We start from the raw sequence: 18,823 nt of genomic DNA, 5'->3' as shown, positions 1-18,823 counted from the left end.
CCATGCCTATTTACTCTGTATTTGAACATTGGTGTGCATTGCTTTGCATTTTCACTGCTTTCACAGTCTTTGTAACTTAAGTAGAAAATTAAGCTCGCTTGTTCCCACCTTGTAGATGAGGTGATAGAATGAAGTGATTTCCCTGGGTCCCCACGACAGAACCAGAGCACGACCTTCATCTGCTGTTCGGGGGTCCACCGTCCTTCCCAGTGCCCCTCGCCCGCTCCAGTGCTGACTCATCTGTAAACACTCCCCTGAGAGCATATAGATTTGGATTGTCCAGGCTGGAAGAGAGAAGAGGTGGCCTAAGTAGCCAAATCGGGTCAATAATCAAAGGTCGTTTTCATTCAGTCCTGGAATATGTTTCTCTGTACTGTAGTCAGTGAAGAGGTGTGTTAACTATTTTCGGAAACTCACGGTACTGCAGACTGTAGCGAAGCCTCCCAAGGACCTGGAACATCATGGGCCTCCCCAGGCTTCCAGCCTGGACCCCTCTCTACTCCCCTCTCTGGTTTGTTTCTGGTTCCTTTGATTGAAAATTTCCATAATTAGGAATCTTGTCTTAGTTTTGTATGCCCAGAGGTCAGCAAAGTGCGTGATACACATTGGATTTTAGGAAAAGATCAAAGATGAAACGAGAATTCCTTTAGAAGAAAATGTATTAAATTCGAAACATTTGGGGTGAAAGGTAATTGGCTAATTTAAAGCACTTCCCCCAATTCTGAATCCTAACTGCCATGCTTGTTGGTGGAGCTGTAAAGATATGTCCTGATAGGGAAAGAAACGTTCGTGAAAAGGGTGCTGTGCAGAAAGGGCCACCTGCCTCGATGCAGCCTCGGACTCAAGGTGGCCCTGGACCTGGCAGTGTTGGAGCTGGTATTGAAGGGCCAACTCTGCAGCTCTTGTAAAAGCGGGGGATATGATTTTCGAACAGGGTTTGCAGCTTTCAGCCTTATCCCGGAGCTGACTCGGAGGCTGTCCAGAGAGCACCTCGGTTGGTGAGGCTGCACAGGTGCTGTGGGAGCTGTGTGCAAGATTCCGAGCAAGCTGTTCCCATCGTTGGGATTTGCAGGTAAATTGTAAACGGGCAGAGATGTTGCTTCTTTAATCTCCTTTTCACTGACTGGAGAGATTGTGGCCTTGCGGTCAGTAACTCCTGCTTGTTACTAAGGCGTGGCCTTGGGTAGTCTTCTTTCCTCTTTGGGACCCAGGCCCTGCTCTGTGATACAGGATCACACCCGATGGCTCCTCGCGGGGCTGTTGTGAGGTGTCAGAGTGAGGGAGGGCTCAGTCCTGGGCACAGAGTCACCTCTGCAACCCAGCAGGGGCCCCGCAGTAGGTGGTCAGCAAGGTTGGGAATTCTGGGCCCCTCAGGTGGAAGGAAGGGAACTACAGAGTTCTGGGTATTGTTTTCATTACTATTTTAAGAAGAACTCATGCTAAAGATAATTGTTCAAATGGAGGTAATTTAGAAATATGTCAAGATGAAAGTAATAATTACCTAAAATCATGCAATCTAGAGATCAGCCCCTGTTTTTTTTTTCTTCCTTCATGACTTTCTAGGCAGATACGAGAATCCTGTTTCTTCTTGAAAGCAGTCCTCTGATGAACATTCTTCTGTGTGACATACAGGCCTATCTAATAATCTTTAGTGATCACATGGTGTCAGTTTCATGGATATACAGTAATGTTATTAATCCCCTGCTGAGGGCATTTAGCGTGTTACTTTTTTCTTTTTTGGCTACTTCAGGCAATGCACTGATGATATGCTTTCACGTGCACGATTGTATGTTTATCTGAGAATGATTTTCACCAATTTATGCTCCCACCTAATGTATGAGATGAGTGTCTCTTTCTGCATACCCAGGAACCCCATGGTATCGTTTACCTCTTTGCCGACGGAGCTCAGTGTTCTAATTGATGTTTATCTGATTTCTTCCCATATTTTGATTGGTCATCTTATCATTCTGATGTAGTGAACTGCTGCTTGTGACCTTGGCCGGTTTTTCTCTCATTGGTCTTTATCTTACAGAGTGTTTTTCACCGAAGGAGGCCTTAAACCCCTTTTCTTGTCTCTCTCAGCCCTGCGTTTTTCAGAGGCAAGTGGCTTGTTTGTTAACAAACTAACCTTTCCACTTGATCTAGGGCAGCAAACAGGGGCAGTTTTGCCCCCAGGGGACAGTTGGCAACGTCTAGATTGCCAGGTGGTCAGTAGGTGTGATGGTTGGAGACCAGGGATACTGCTGAACACCCCACTGCCCCTGTGACACAGAATGATCCGGCTTCCAAGCGTCAGTGGTGCCGATGTGGAGAGGCCCTACTCTTGGTCACATTTCCTCCCTTTCAGTTAAAGAGAAAAAACTACCAGGAGCTGAGAGCTGACTTGATTATTTCCTTGCCCTTGCCTTCTGTTGTGCCCAAGTGCTGCTGATTAAATTACCTTGAAATCCCACAGGGCATTCGGCTTCCTTGCTGGTCTCTACCAGCCCAGTGCTGCCTCCAGGAACTGGCTTATTACTCCGCATCAGCGTCCCTTGTGTGCTGACACAGCCCAAGCACAGACACCCTCCTGTGGGCAGAATAACCTCAGGTTTACTCACAGCCCCCTCTGCTACCCGTTCTCCTGCAGCAGCCCTTTGCAAGGAGGGTTTGGGGGCGGGGGGAGGGGAAATGTCACTACAGATCCTATTTAGAAAACTAGTCCTTCTTCTATAACAAAGTACCACATAAGTGGATAGTAATAATGAAAAGGAAAAGCTTTTGGAAAAGTGGAGTTGTGACAGTTCTTTCCTGCAGAGCACTTTCCCTGACTCTCTGGCATCAGTCCATTGCCTTCCAAGCCCCTTGCCTGTGTGGACTCTTCATGCAGGGTTTGTTGTCACAGCGTAAAGACAGTTTGGGGTACCGGGATCCCTGTTTTCACTCAGTCACATGGCTGTGATGTTCTTCGTCCGGTCTTCTTTCACAGGTGGGAAGAGGAACAGGTCGCCCCCTCAGGCCTGAGTGGGGACCAGTGGGGGTCATCGTGTTTGTGCAGCTGACTCCATGTCCTGGTAGCCCCTCGCCACATACCTTCATGTGTACAATTCGATTCCCCTCTGCTGTAGAGCTGCAGTGGTGGACTTTGTAAAAATAGAAGTGCAGCCTTTAATATTATAAAGAAACAAAACATCTAGCCACTTAAAGCGAGTGGGCCCAACTGTCAGTCAAATGTTTAAACAGGGGTCCTGTATTGTTTCCCAGGACTGCAAGGTCAGTGACTTCAAGGGAACCAAAAGCAAAACTGTATCACTGCAAGCAATGCATTTTATTTGTAAGTGGGTGCTTTCCTAGTTGTTGGTAGGGTCAGTAGTTCCTCCAGTCTTTGGACTTTTTAAATTCTTACATATTTTTATGGAGCATAGTGTAGGCAAGCTCTGGTCAGCTTGCATTTGGGTTATCAAAGTCAGAAATGTTTGCTAAATGAGAAAAAGTGGTATTGGCTATCAGTGAAATTCAAGATCTCAGTCTATGGTGGCCACATGTCACTATTACTGAGGAGGAGTATGTGTGTAACAGCAGAAGTGTGTGAGTAGCATCCTAATTTTATTGAGAGCACAGACATTTAGTGGCCTTAAGTAAATTAACCTTTTCTGGCTTTGGTTTTGTCATTTGTCAGAGGCAGGTGATTACTAAGATATCTTGCAGATCCAAAATTCTGATTTTTGTGCCAAAGATCCTGCCATATAAAGCAAGACCAGAGCCCAGCAACTTGGTCCTTGGCCCTGATTCTCAGAGGGTAAGTGGAGACCAGCCATCTGGAGCCTGTTTTCTTCAGACTGGGGCTTCCCCTTCTCTGTTGAAGATTTCGGCTGGGGCTCACCATTTTCTGCCTCTTTCTCCTCAAATATTAAATAGACACCATATTCTTCTCTGCTGGGACCGACTTATCATGTATTGCTGCTCTGCACCTGTGAAGACAGCTGCTGTGTTTTCCATCATAAAAACAGCTGCCTTTTGGCAGAGAGGCCCAGAATGTGCTTTGTAGCTGTACCTTAACACAGTGCTAAATTATTTAGACATGCTTAACCTGAGATACTCAGAGCATCTTGGAATTCCTGTTTAGGGCTTCTGTAGTCACTGCTTCAGTAAAAGGTTTCCCTTTCATATCTTTTGTGATTACTAGGCAGAAATCTCAAAATACAGGAAATTACAAAGATACTAAATTATCAGATCCCCAGCACCGCCCCCCCCACCCCCGGCAAGAGATAACCACTAATTAGAGTTTTGGTGTAAAGTTTTGCCTTTTTTTGTATATAATGTATATTTTGTGTTAGTACATAAATAAAGGTAGAATCTTGCTGTGTAATATTTTAAAATAAACCTTTCCTGTTGGGTTGGCTTAACTCAATTATAGCTAATTAATTCACAGAGTGGGAAAAGTGTACATTTTAATTGTATCATCTGTGCCTCTAACATAAAGTCAGGGTAGGGTTGAAAACCCTTTTAGAACTGCACACAAGTTTGGCATTGCCTTTCTACATCCCTTCTTTGTCTGATTTTTACACAGTGGGGAGACAAGTCTTTGTGTTCCTCACAAATAAATTACAGGCCTCCTACCTCAGCCAGAGTTGACCTGCAGGAAACGTGAGGAGGTTGAAACCTTCACGGCAGAACCCCACTTTCTCGAGAGAGCTAAGGAAAAAAGATGGGGGGAGCCCCGCTCCAGATCTCCCCAACTATGTCGTTCATTTCAGTGAATCACTAAGCGCAGCAATTAAATAAAAAAAATAAAATTATAAAATGGCTGGGAAGGACACGGGGACCATCTTTCTAGATACCTGGTTTGGGGAAAGGATGATCTGAGTTTAAAGCAGCCAAGTTTTGTCAAGTTTGTGGCCCACAGTGATGGTTTTTGAGGGAAAGAGGGATGTCAGTTTCTAAAGATGTTCCAGACACTCCGCGGGTTGCTATTTGGAGCTGGAATCCTCTGTGCTCCCCTCCAGAGCCTCAAGAGGCCTGGCGTCCCTCGCATGTGCTGGACTCAGTTTCTCTGAGGAAGTTTTTGCCTGGGCAGCAGTCCAGGGCGTGCTCTGAGAGCGCAAGTGCTGACACCCGTGCCCTTCCAGGGCTCCGCCTGCAGTCTGCTGCGTGCCAGCTCGGAGGCCTGAGATAAATGGTCTTGCAGCCGCTTAGCCGTCAGCCAGGCTCATTTATTTGACACAAATAAGCTCATTCACCTGATTTAACAGAGGGAGGAACTATGGAGTCAAGTCCAGTATGATCTTAAAGCCCTGTCTTTTCATCGCAGTCTTTTCAGATCTTTAAGGATGGCTGCCGAGTTAAACGATGCTCATGGGCACTCTCTCAAGGAAAAAAGGAGAAAGAGAAGCTGGAGAGATGGGAGGAAGGGGAGAGGAGAGAGCAGGAGGTGTTGGCACAAATGCCAACAGTTGCTCTCTGTGCCACTTGGGGGCACCAGTTACTTAGGTTTTCTGTCCTCAGCGTAGTCCTTGTTAGGAGACCGTGAGACGTGTGCCCACGTGGGCTCCCTCTCACTGAGACAATGAAGCTGTTCCTATAGACGAAGGACCATCTGGTGGTGAAGACAATCCAGGACTCTTTCCCAGAGCCCCATCGACTTTGTGCACAGGGACTCAGGCATGTCCTTTTGCAAAGAAAAGGAAATCTGCTGCTGGTGCCATTGAAGACCTCAGGCTTAACTCAGGGTCCGTGCCGTCCCCTTCTTCCTCCTCTCCCATTTGCCGAGGTGAAATGTAAGATAGTCTCTTGACTGTTCCTACCCCGACAAAAAAAATCTGGGAACTGCTTACAACGTACCATCCTGCATTTGCACCATCACGTTCACACGGCAGTGTCTCCTGAGGCAGGTATTCTTTCTCATCTTCATTTTAGGAGCCCGGCTCTGACACGGGTTATATTTTTCTCCAGGTTACAGATGCCAGTTGCAGAGCCCCGGAAGGCGCACACAGGCCCAGCCTAGGTACGTTGTGATCGCAGCGACCGTCTTCCAATCATTTCTGGTGTTAAAGGCCTCTTGTTTAATCTCAACAGCCACGCTTATGAAGTTGAAGGTTTTTTATCCTCATTCTAAAGAACTCAGAGATTAATTTCTTTGTCTGGGTAAACATCCTCTTAGTGGTTTAAACCAGGATAGTGGTTGAACCCACATCTTTTTTTGCTCCAGGACCTTGACTTTTAGCCCCTGAGATGTAAGTGCCACTGTGGGCTGAGTGCTGAGAAGGAGGCTGAGATGGAGGAGGGGTTGTTTGCTTTAAAGCTTGCTATTTGGCCTAGGATTTGGATCATCCTTGATTTAAGCAAAATGTTTCACCTTCTTGCTGCTGGTCCTACCAGGAAGAGTGTTTGAAGAATGCACTGAAAGTTGATTTTAGCTTTTCAGCACAGCTCTGGTAACTTCCTTTTTCTCTCTGATCAGAGTCCTTATAATGGGCTGAACTGTTTCCGCCTACCCAAATCCATATACTGAATTCCCAACCCTCAGTGCATTACAGTGTAACCTATTCAGATAAACTGCCTCTGAAGAGGTGATTAAGTTAAAATGCGGCTGTGAGGGTAGCTTCTAATCTACTAGGACTATGTCCTTATGAGAAGAAGGAGAGAAAGCCCTTAAAGAGGGCTTTAAGAAGGCCGCCATCTGCAATCTAAGAACAGCCTCAGGAGAAACAAACCTATTGACGCCTTGATCTCAGACTTCCCAGCCTCCAGAACTGCAGGAGAATAAATTCCTGTCCTTTAAGCTCCCCAGTCTATGGTATTTTGTTAAGGCAGCCTGCGGTGACTGATAACAATCCTTGAAGGAAATGATGCTGAGTTACTATGCAAACCCAAAGGATAGCAGGGCAGGTAGCAATACTGATCTGCACCGCTGGAGTCGTCTTGGCTCCGATGTGTTTCTTTTCTGTGAAAGTGTACCTGAGACCATGTCCAAGGTTCCTTCCAGCCCTGGTCTTCAGGGGTTCTAGTTTCAGGGTCTAGCCTCAAGACCTGAAAAGTGCTGCTTTAAACCTGTGGTGTTTAACCAGAGGGGCATTTTGCCCCCCAGGGGACATAAGCCAACGTATGAAGACAGTTTTGGTTGTCGTGACGTGTGTGTGTCTGTGTGCCTCCAACTGAGGCACACGCGCAAGTGCCCTGCACAGCCCCCACCACAGAGGGTTGTCCACCGCCTAGTGTTAGCAGGGTCGAGGTGGAGAAACCCTGGGTTCAGCTTTGTTGCCCTTCGAATGGGGGTGATGTGGGATTGTCAGCTGCGGTCATTCATTCAGCAGGTACTCACTTAGCACTTACTGTCTGCCTAGCTCTGTGCTAGGGAGTGCAGAGACCTGGAAGAGTCTCCTGAAATTTAAAGTCGGGTTGATCTTAAGCTTCTGGCCTTGGGGACACGGTATTAATACCTAAACATTCTTAGGTGATGATGTTACCATCCTCCTTAGGATAAACTGTCACTTTGGATTTCCAGAGAACGTTTTTTTGCTTGGACAGCCAAGCATCATTTGTTGAGTCCTGCCTCATTCACAGATCTACACTAGTATACCTTTATTGTTCAGTCACTAAGTCATGTCCGACTCTTTGCGATCTCATGGACTGCAGCATGCCAACTTGGTTCTTTTTATAAAGGATTGGAGGAGGGACTTGCCCGGTGGTCCAGTGGCTAAGTCTCTGCTCCTAATGCAGGGGCCTGGGTTCGATCCCTGGTCAGGGAACTAGATTCCACATACAGCAACCAAGAGCTTGCATGCCACAACTAAAGATCCCTCGTGCCTCAACGAAGATCGAAGATGTTGTGTGTCCCAACTAAGACCTGGCGGGGTGCAGCCAAATAAATAAAAGTAAATATGAAAAAATAGAAAAGACCTGAGGAAGCTATGTATTTATATATAATACTGATTAGTAGAACTAGTTTAAAAGGAATGGCTACCCACTCCAGTATTCTTGCTTGGAGAATCCCATGGACAGAGGAGCCTGGCAGGCTATAGTCCATGGGGTCGCAAAGTTGGATGTGACTGAGTGACTGACACTTTTAAAGTGGAATGCCAACATGCAGATGTGAGACAGAAACACAGTTGATGTGTAAATCCATATATGCATTTTTCCTAATTACAAAGTGACACATTACATTATAGAAAGTCAGAGAAGTAAAGAAAATAAAAACTTTCATAATCCTTCCATCTGTAGATAACCACTTATGTGATATGTCTCTTTTTGTATACATGCACATATATTTAACAAAAAAGAAAATTGCAACCCTACTTTCCCCTTTTGTCACCAAGTGAATGGCCCTTGAATGGGGCTTTGACATCTGATTTGGTGATCACAAGGCAGAGAAAGATGTCTGCATGCCAGACTGGCTGTGGAGTTAGGTAACCAGGGTCACTGACTACCAAGAATGCATTGATCCAGGGAGATGGTGAACACCCACATTTCACAACTCCAGAGGGCATCATTCACGTAGTAACAGAATGGTGTATTCCGTGTTACCCCTCCGCCCCTCCCCCCTTGTGTGACCCAGCAGCCCTGGAACTCTATTTTTTGTAGCAGCTTTGTTGAGCTGTAATTCACTTACCATGTAGTTCACCCATTTAAAGTGTACAATTCAATGATGTTAGTGTATTATTCAGAGCTGTGCAGCCATCACCACAATCCATTTTCGAACATTTTCATCACCCCAGAAAGAAATCCTGTACCTGTTAGCTATCACTCTCCCATTTCCCCTGATCTTTCCAGCCCTAGATAACCACTGATCTACTTAGTCTGTAGATTTGCCTATTCTGGACATTTCATATAAATGGAATCATATATAATCTTTTGGGACTGGCTCCTTTCATATATCATCATGTTTCTATGACTTGTCCAATTATAGCATGTATCAGTGCTTTGTTCTTTTTTAAAATTTTATTTTTCTAGTTGAATTGTTCATATACAATACATTCACCTTTTTAAAGTACACAATATTTTTTCCTGTTCACAAAGTTGTGCAGCCACTACCACGAATTCCAGAATATTTTCATCCCTCCGAAAGAAACCCCGTACCTATTGGTAGTCTTTCCTCATTCTTCCTCCCTGCCAGCCTGTGGCAACAATTTACCTTCTGTCTCTACTGATTAACCTATTCTGAATAGTTCGCATAAATAGAATTGTACAGCATGTAGTCTCTTGTTACTAACCTCTTTCACTTAGCATGTTTTCAAAGTTCACTCATGTTGTAGCATGTGTCAGTACTTCATTCCTTCTTATGGCTAAATATTCCACAATATGGATAGACCCCCTTTGCTTATCCATTCATCAGTTGATGGGCATTTTTGGTTATTGTGAATAATGTTGCTCTGAGCATTTGTGTACCAGTTTTAGGTGGACATCTGATTTCTGTTCCCTTCTAGGTATATACCTAGAAGTGGCATTACTGGGTTATATGATATGGGTTTCATCTTTTGAGGAATTGCCAGACTGTTTTCCAAAGCAGTTGTATCACTTTACATTCCCACCCAGCAGTGTACGAGGATTCCGATTCCTTCACACCCTTGCCAACACTTGTCTTTGTTATTGTAGCCATCCTAATGATGATGAAGTTGTATCTCGTTGGGGGTTTTGAACTAGTGTCTCCCTGATGGCTCATGATGCTGAACATCTCTTCATGTACTTAGTGGCCACATGGACATCTTTAGGGATGTGTCTATCTTAATTCTTTGCCCATTTTAAAATTGGGTTGTCTTTATAAATTGTTAGACTTCTTTATGTATTTTAGATACAAGTCCCTTGTCAGATATATGATTTGCCAACATTTTCTCCTATTCTATGGATTGTCATTTCACTTTCTTGATGGTGTTCTTTGAAGCATAAAAATTTTAGTTTTGATGAAGTTCAATTTAATTTTTCTTTGGTTGCTTGTGGTTTTGGTATCATGATAATATTCCTTGGAATAGATGTAGCATAAAAAGATAATTGTTTGATACTAATTGCGTAATGGTCTTTGTTTTAATGTCTTCATGCCCACCCTCATCCCCAATATCTTTATTCTGGTGACATTGGGAGTTATACCTCAAGTCGTTTGCAAATTGCATTAGATTCCTGTAGCCTTTGTAACACATCATTGTTCTACATGTCCTTTTTCCTCCCCAACGAATGTGCTGAGTGGTGCCCAGACCTCTGCAATGCAACTGACAAGGAGCGGAAGTCTCCATACAGCACAACTTAGCTGCCCTCTAAGTCCCTGATTGCCAGCGTTGCAGTGTTGCAACCTTGTGGGGCCACGTCGCCATCTTCTGGCAAAGACGGGAAAGTGAAATGCCAGAAACTTCAAGGTTTTACCGAAGGTCTTTTTATTTTTCCTTTCTCCATGGCAGATTGTCAGGTACCAATTAATTCTTTTCCTTCTGACCTCCTGTTGCTTTAAGGTCTTTTCACCTTTTGAAGTAATGTTTAAAACTTCAGCCACTTACAAAAAGTGAACCTGTTTCCTATAAGGCAGGGAAGCTTGTGTGTTTCTCGTTCTACAGGCAATTGCTACTATCGAGCAGGAAGCAGTTCTTCACCTTCAGTGTGGAAAGGCAGATGAATGCAAGTCATTTCTCATGTCATCTGGGTCAAATCATTGTGTTTGTTGAGTCCTTGATAGGCTAGGACTCTCTCAGGTGTGCATTTTGCCTGCTTTGCCCAGCCCTCCCAGGCACCCAGGTCTGTGTATCGTTCCCACTTTGCTGATAAGAGTGAGGCCCTAGGAAGGTAAGTGACTCATTTTTGTTTTCTAGGACAGAATGGGCAACAAATTTTTTTTTAAATAAATGATGGAACAATTGGGATGTGCAATCTTTAGTATCCAATATAATGCCTTATACTCTATTTTAATAAATCTTTATTGAAGACAAAAAGAAATTCTGTATCCTGACTCCCAACCTACTTTCTCTTCACCACACCCAACTGCTTCTCCTATCATAAATGCCTAAGTCATTTCAACGAATATTTGCACTGTTGTTCAATGAGAGAACAGGTGTTTATAACTTTCAATCTTTAATAAAATGAGGAAAAGTGTGATTATTAAAAGACTGTGCAGAAAAACACCTACACAAATATTCATGCCAGTGTTAGTCACAGCAACCAAAAAGTAGAAACAATCGAAATGCCCATCAACAGATGAACAGATAAGAATGTGGACCATCCACACAGTGGAATATGAGTCAGCCACAAAAAGGAGTGAGGTATTGACACAAGCTACAGCATGGTGACTGTTGAAAATGTGATGCTTAGTGAGAGAAGCCAGTCCCCAAAGGCCATGTGTTATATAATTCCACTTATATGGAATGTCTAGAATAAGCGAATTTATAGAGACTGGAAGCAGATTACTATATGGGGGCAATTAAGGGTGGCTGCTAATGGATGTGGGATTTCTTCAGGGTGATGAAAATGATCTGAAGTTGATGGTAGAGATGGCTGCACAACTCTGAATATACCAAGAAATATACTAAAAATACATTTGAAATGGGTGTGCATTTTATGCTATATCCCAATAAAGCTGTTTTTAAAGTGTGTACAATGAGCTTTGCAAAGAGCTGGTGTGTGTATTGGGAAAGGATGTTGGGCTTGGGACCCCGCGGAGAAACTGGAGCGCTGGGCTCAGCCAGAAGGACCCCAGCTTAAACCCCAGTTCTGACCTGGACAAGAAGCATCGTTTTACCGCAGTACTTAGCTGCTCTGGAGCTTGTTTCCTTATTTGTAAGACAAGCATGATAGTACGACAGTATCCTCCTCACAGGCTCTTTTTGGACTAAATAGATGACGTGTATAAAGTTTCTTACACATAGCCACGCTCAGCAAATGCTCATCCCTGTCTTTCAACCCTGAATTGCCATGAATCTGTGACTTCAGGCTAGTGAACAGACTCTGAAGCCCCCTTTGCCTCCCAGAAGCATCTAGTGGGTTAGGGTTAATGCAGTCGAGTGGATCCAAAATGTGAAATGAGGGGTTTGGACTAAGCTAAAAGCCTGGCCACTGCAAGAGTGTGTGGTGTCTTTGTTTCGATACCCTAAGTTAGTGGTCTGCTTGAGCCCACTCTGGTCTGTCCTGCAAGACCCCCGTCCTGCGAGTGGCGGCTTGTGAGCCAGTGGGCACACCTGCATTGTCCTCCGATCCTGAAAGGCCTGTGCGGCATCTGTAGGCAGTGTCCTCCTGTCTGCCGGTCACCCCCATCTCTGCCTCCACCAGCTCCTTCTTCAAGGGGTCGAGTGGCAGAGGGGCCTTGTTATAAGGGGGCGTTGGGAGTGTGGCCAAGAGCAGCCTTTCCTGTACCCTGGTGAAGCAGTTTTGTCTTGGATGAATAGGGACCCTTCAAGCTACTCAACACAGACAATGCTTGGGATAAAGGCAGATAAGCATGTGCCAGTGAGGCTGGGGGAGAAATGGAAGGGGGTGTCTCAAATGTCTCTGCCATCCCTAAGCCAACAAGTCACATCTGTCCTTCGATCAGACACCTCAGGACCAGAGGAAATTAACTCCATCTGTGACCCCTGACCCCTCCCAACAATCCTAGGCAGCCGGGGGACCTGGTGAGCCCCATCCTGTGCTCTTCTTTGAACCCGAGGCCTCAGTGGGGCGGTATCCAACACGGGGGAGTGAGTCCTGAACTCACCCTGAACGAGGCCAGCAAGTGGGGGTCAGACTCAGCCCTGCATCTGGATGTGAGGTGAAGGCGTTAGGCAAGAAGTGACTGCAAATGAAGACCATCTGTGCTCATTCCTGGGCCCTCCTCCCTTCTGCCCACACGTGTCCCAGCTGAGCTCTTCATCCTGTATGAAGAAGCCTTTCTCCCCATGAATGTATGCTGGTTCTTGCTTCCTCCTGAGTGCTGAATCTCAGAAGCCCCTTTGATGACACGGACACCTGGAGATGGGTGCAGGAGATAAACCCAGTCAGGGCCGAGGGCAGTTTGACCCTCCCAGGTAGAAGATCATGGTCAAGGCAGATGTGAAGGGACAATTGGCGGAAAAAAAAAAAAAAAGCCGGGTCCAGCCTGCAGGCTATAGTGTACTGACCTCTGGTTTAGCAGGCCAATCTTAATTGCTCAGACCCCCTCCCTTCTTAGTGTTGTCCCTTATTTTAGAGACAAAGTGCTAGAAAAGCCTCAGTCTCTTCAGTGATCACAAGAAGGTCGCTAACAACCACAAAAGGCCACCTTTAGAGAAAAACCTGCACCAAGTGGAAGCAACAGGAATTTGAAACTTTTACCCTCCGGCAGATGCTGAGAAATGAAGATTCTACTTTTTTCCCATTGTCCCTCAACGGAAGGCTGGGTGTTTTAATTAGCTAATGTTGGCAAATTGCTTTGAAGAAAATTGTAAAATGTTTCGTGCTCCAAGTGCCAAGAATTCTAATTAGCTTTCCTTAAAGATACCACCTGGAAGTGTGAGCGCTTGTTGCTCGAGGTCCCAGCCAGCAAGAATAACCTGCGGACCCCAAACCGGTTTTTAAGCAAACGCAACCGAATACAAACAGATCTCTATATTGATGTCACACTTTCTTCCTTCTGCTGAATCTGAGTCCTAGCAGCTGGGATATTAAGCCCCCAAAATGGAGGTTTGTTGTTGTTGTTTTTCCAGTGAAAGTCTGGTGGCAAAGGAGACATGAAACACTAACCCATCCATTTGTCGCTCGCCTGTGTTACCTTTCAGAGTTTTAGCTTGTGTGTTGGAGGCCCTGACCCGGCGCGTCAAGGTCACAGAGAGGAGGAGGCGGGCAGCCACTCAATCATGCAGCAGGGCCGGCTCCCAGGTCCCTGGTCTGAGAGAGACGCGTGTATGCTCTGTCGCTCTTAACAGCTGGGTAATGAATTTGCTCTCCAGCAGTCTCGTTTCCTGTGGTGGCAGTGGCGACGGCAGCAGCATCTGATCTGTGTCACCGTCAGAAGCAAGTGAGATGTAGTTAATGTGGACCTTAGCCACCGACGGGCATTGATTTGGAATCTCCAGGCTCTGACAAAGTCCCGCTCAATTGGCAGGGCCGGGCGCCGCATGAGAGGAGGCGTCCAGCCCAGGGGCGGGGAGGAATTCCTTAGCCTCACCACCGTTGGCGTCTGGGGCCAGATGAGTCTTTGAGGTGGGGACTGCTCTGTGCACTGTAGGGCGTTGAGCGGCATCACTGGCCTCTACCCGCTAGGTAGTGGTAGCAGCCCTCCTTCCCAGTGGCGACAATGTCCCAGACATGGCCCGATGTCCCATGATGTCCCAGACACGGCCCAATGTCCCAGTGTGTCCCAGTGTCCCATGATGTCCCAAACACGGCCATGTTCCCGAGAACCACCAGGTTAAGGGGAGGGATGGGGCAGGGAGTCACGTTGTCCAGGGGCGCACTTGTACCAGCGACCTAGTAGAGAGGGGGCTCCAAGCATCACTCTTGAGTCCTCTGTGCCACACCCTCCTCTAATCCATGAGCGAGTCCCAAAGGTTCTACCTCAATGGCATGTTCTGCAGCAGACCACTTCCTGCCACCCTGCCTCGCCTGCTCTCATTCAAGCCCCTACATTTCTGGTCCAGAAGAGGCGAGCAGCCTCCTAGCTGGTTCTCCCACTCCCCTTTGCTCCGTACAGACAGAGGGACCCTCGGGAAAGGAAAGAGAAAGCATCTCACCATCCTGCCGGGAAGCCCCAGGCTCCTTGGCACGTACCCTTGAAATCACGAGCCCCACCAGGCGATATGCTCTGTGGGCACCTCCCCTCTGCCCACAGACGTCCTTCCCTGGATCTCTGGTTGAATGCCCCTCTCCAGAGGCCTTCCCTCACCCCTAACCTGAAGACCAGACGTCTGTGTTCTCTGGGCCAGGGTCCTCAGCCTCAGCACTATTGCCGTTTGGGGCCAGATGATTTCTATAGTGGGAGCTGCCGTGGGCATTGTAAGACATTGAGCAGCATCCCTCACCCCTCCCCAACTGATGACAGTGGCACGGCCCACACCCAACTGTGATGCCCAGCAGTAACTCCAGACATGGCCCACTGTCCCTGGAGAGGCAGGGTTGCCCTGGTTGAGAATCACCGCTTTCCTGCAGGTGTTTTATTTTTCTTCATGGCGCTCTCCGACAGGCTGTCCAATCTGTTTGTCTTCTTCAGTGGAATGCAAGCTTTAGAAAAGCAGGGACTTAGATTTGTCCCCTGCTATATTCCAAGGGCATAGAATGGAGCTTTGGACATGGTAGGTGCTCTGTAATTGTGTTGAATGCTACAAACTTCATGCTTCTAAGTAACCTGTGAGGGGATGGGGTCAAGGATTAGGGCAGGACTGGCCCTACAGAGTGTGCCTTAACTGGTCATGGACATCGAAATGCTGTGCTTTGGCCACCTGCAAGCTCTTTAAAGCATAAGGAAAGCTCGAGAAACGTAAGCCAGGGGTCTGGTGGAAGGGCGGCTCCAGAGCCCCTTCACCAGCGGAATAAGCACTTCTGGGGAAAAGTGGCATTTTTCACAGGTGCCCAGATGAGCCTGCAGACCATCCTTGGATGGTCTCACCAGGCTCTGTTGAGAGTGATTGGTCTCTGGCTGGCAGACATTCTCAAATCGAAGGATTTGTGTGGTCTGGAGAGCCAGCACATATTCCAGCTTCTGTTCTTGGGTGTCTTGAGGATTTCTTTCCTGGCTGCAGGTGGTACTTGGAACTTGGCTAATGAGGGCAATTCTCATTTTCTCCATCACCTCTCTCAGCATCACTGAGATTTCCAGGTGACGGCTGTGGTCGGGCGTGGTGAGCCCTTCAAATACAGCTGCAAACCAGTGTCATGGAGGCAGGGGGCCTGTGTGCAAAGCCACGTCTTCCTCCTTCTGGTACTGTTCTTTTAGCGACGGGTGTTTGCAGGTTATTTCTCCCACCTTATATTCATAGCGATGGGGGCATACTGTCAAGTGTAGCTAATTAGGAGAAATACGACTTCAAACTGAGACTCTTCCACTGACTGCATGGCTTTGGCAAATGTCTTCACTTTTTAAAAACTCAGTTTGCCAATCTCTACAATGGGGGTAATAATACCCAGGTATCCATTTCCTCATGAGGATGCCATGAAAAGAGCAGGGCTCCTCACCTGGCCTGGCCTACTTAAGACCTCACTGGGGAGCTGCTATTATTATTTCCCACCTGCCAGGGCCTTCCTTTATCCAGCTCAGCCCATAGACACAGGGTTCACCTGCCTCCTCCCTTCGCCTCTCGAGTGTGGCTCCTGCTGCCTCTGCAGTGTCATCGTCCCCACCAGCGAACGACTACCCCCTCCTGACTCTCGCCCCCTCTCCCCTCTTCCCAGCATGCGTATCTCATCACTGTGATTACGCCGTGTTAGCCACCGTGATTGTTCCATGCCTCGGCACCTCATTACTGAAATAAAGTTAACATTAATGGGAGTCCTGCAGCTAATCCCTGTGCTTACCTCTCCTGAAAATGCATTCTAGTGATTAGCAGGAGAGACACATGCATATATTCATTTAAGAACTCTTCCCGGCTCCCCCCTCTCCCTCCACATCTCCTCCTCCGTCTCTGCAGAGATGGAGGCCGGGGGGCCTTTTAGCTGCCAACGGGCAGAGGAGGCGGTGAGAGCCTTCCGAACTGGGGCAGGCAGGATTTTGGTAGCAGCCAACTTTTCCCCCTAGAAAAAGAAATGCATCCGTTTCCTTAGGGCGGGGTGCAATTACAAACAAAACCAACCTGCAGACAAAAGGCCTTGGAGGGAAACCGACCGGGAGCTGTGTGGTAGCCCCGGCACTTTCTCCTAGGGGACCTCGGTAACATAGCTTTAACCTTCCTAATGCACAGTCTCCTCCTCTCCTGAAGAGGATGTCAGCTCAGGGAGGATTATGTCAGATAAGGAACAGGGAAGAGCCCAAGGTCTCAGGGCTTGTTTCCCTCCCCTCCCCATCCCTCCCCTCCCCAAGGATCGCTTCCCCCCCACCCCCACCCCTGCTCTGGGTCTGTGAAACCAGAGGTCACGTGTGTCCATGGGGCTCCTTGAGGTCCCCAGTGTCGAGAGATGGCGCCGAGCACGATGAAGATTAATTTCTCAGTAACATATTGTCATTCAGAAGAACTTGGGTGAAACTCACTCTGTCTTCCTCCCCTCCCTACCTGGGAGAATCTGCAGATCCCTCACAGGGTTCGGGAGCTGGGCTCCCAGTTCCACCCAGGTAACCAAAGCTTTCCTTTCCCGCACTGCCTCTGTCCTGATTAAAGCTGGGGGCAAGATGACCCTCCCTCCCCGTGCAGCTCCCCCCAACATGGCAGCAGCCAAGGAAAGGGAGCAGGGGGACTGCAGAGGGGAGGCCTGGGGCTGTAATGAGATTCGCAGGCACCCTCACTCACCCTCCGTGTCAAGGAGACATTTTCAAAAAAGATTTGACACAGCATCGTCGCAGAGCCCTTTGCCAAAACGCAAGGTGGAGGCCCCCAGAGTACTTTAAGCCGGCTCCTGTTAGCAGAGCGGCCCGTCTGCATATTATAATCACGCCGCTCCAATTCCCCGTTAAGCAGCTGTTCCCACAAAGGGGGACAATAGCCCAGCCCCACCCCTTTGAGAGCTGATTTCAGTCTTGTCTTTGCCGGTGCCAATTCTTTGATCAGTTTTCACTTAGGATCTGGAGGGCATGTTACAAAGTGCTTTGGGCTGGCTGCCAATGGGCGCCTCACTGGAGCATGACAGGGGCCCAGAAGTGTCAGTGTTGGGAGAGAGACAGTGCTCACAGGATGCCTTTTAAAAAATAATTATGTTTGAATTTTAAAAGCAATCTTCATATATGTTAGTAGATTCATTTATATGGAAAGCTATGCTGGTTCCTATACCCTTTAATATTTGATGTCGCATCAGCTTCCTTCACAGTTTGGGTAAGCGTTCTGTGGCATCTTGGGGACTTTTGGGATCCCTGGGTTAAAGAAAAAACAATGAGAGGGCTAGATACTGTCCTTTCTTTTCCATTCCTCCTCTGTTCTCCTTCCTCCCACACCTCAACCAGATGCTTTGTTGCTAAATTGATTGTAGAGGATCCGAGGGAGCAAGGTGGGAAATGGGAGGAGGGTGTCCAAAATAAATTTGGTTTGTTGGTGGTGGGAGAGGTAACTATATCTATTGTTTATTTTCTCTCTTATTGTGATAAAATATACCTAATATAGAGTTTACCGTTTTAACCATTTCTCAGTGCACAGTTCAGTGGCGTGAAGTACATTCACATCATTTTGCAGCCATCACCTCCATCCCAAACTCCTGAACTCTCATTTTCCCAAACTGAAACTGTACCTGTTAAACCCTAATCCCACCCCCACTCCCCAGCCCTTGGCATCACCTTTCTACTTCCTGTCTCTATGGCTTTGACTCCTCTAAGAATCTCGTATGAGTGGAATCATACAATATTTATTTCTTAGTGTCTGATTTCTTTCACTTAGCATATTCTCAAGACTCACGCATGTTGTGGCAGGTGTCAGAACTTTAACAACTAATATTGCATTTTTGTATATACTCCATTATCCATTCATATGGCCACTTGGGTTGCCCACTATTTATTGAATATTACGGTTTCCAGTCCACCATGTGAGGTGTTTGCCTGCCTACAGACATCTAATTGAATTCTCACCAATGCCATTTTATAGTTGATGAAAGGAAGCCTGGAGAAATGAAGGGTCTTGCTTGAGGTAACCCACTATTAATTGGTGGTGCTGAAATTTGGTTTTGGGGCTTAGCACTATAGTTCTTGGCACTGCCTTAGTGGTTCAGTGGCCACAACTCTGAGCTTCCAATGCAGGGGGCTTGGGTTTGATCCCTGTTCAGGGATCTAGATCCCACCTGCCACAACTAA

The sequence above is a fragment of the Dama dama genome, chromosome 5 (assembly GCF_033118175.1).
Source record: "Dama dama isolate Ldn47 chromosome 5, ASM3311817v1, whole genome shotgun sequence".
Taxonomy (NCBI): domain Eukaryota; kingdom Metazoa; phylum Chordata; class Mammalia; order Artiodactyla; family Cervidae; genus Dama; species Dama dama.
The sequence above is the reverse complement of the archived record's forward strand: the minus strand, read 5'-3'. Positions refer to the sequence as shown.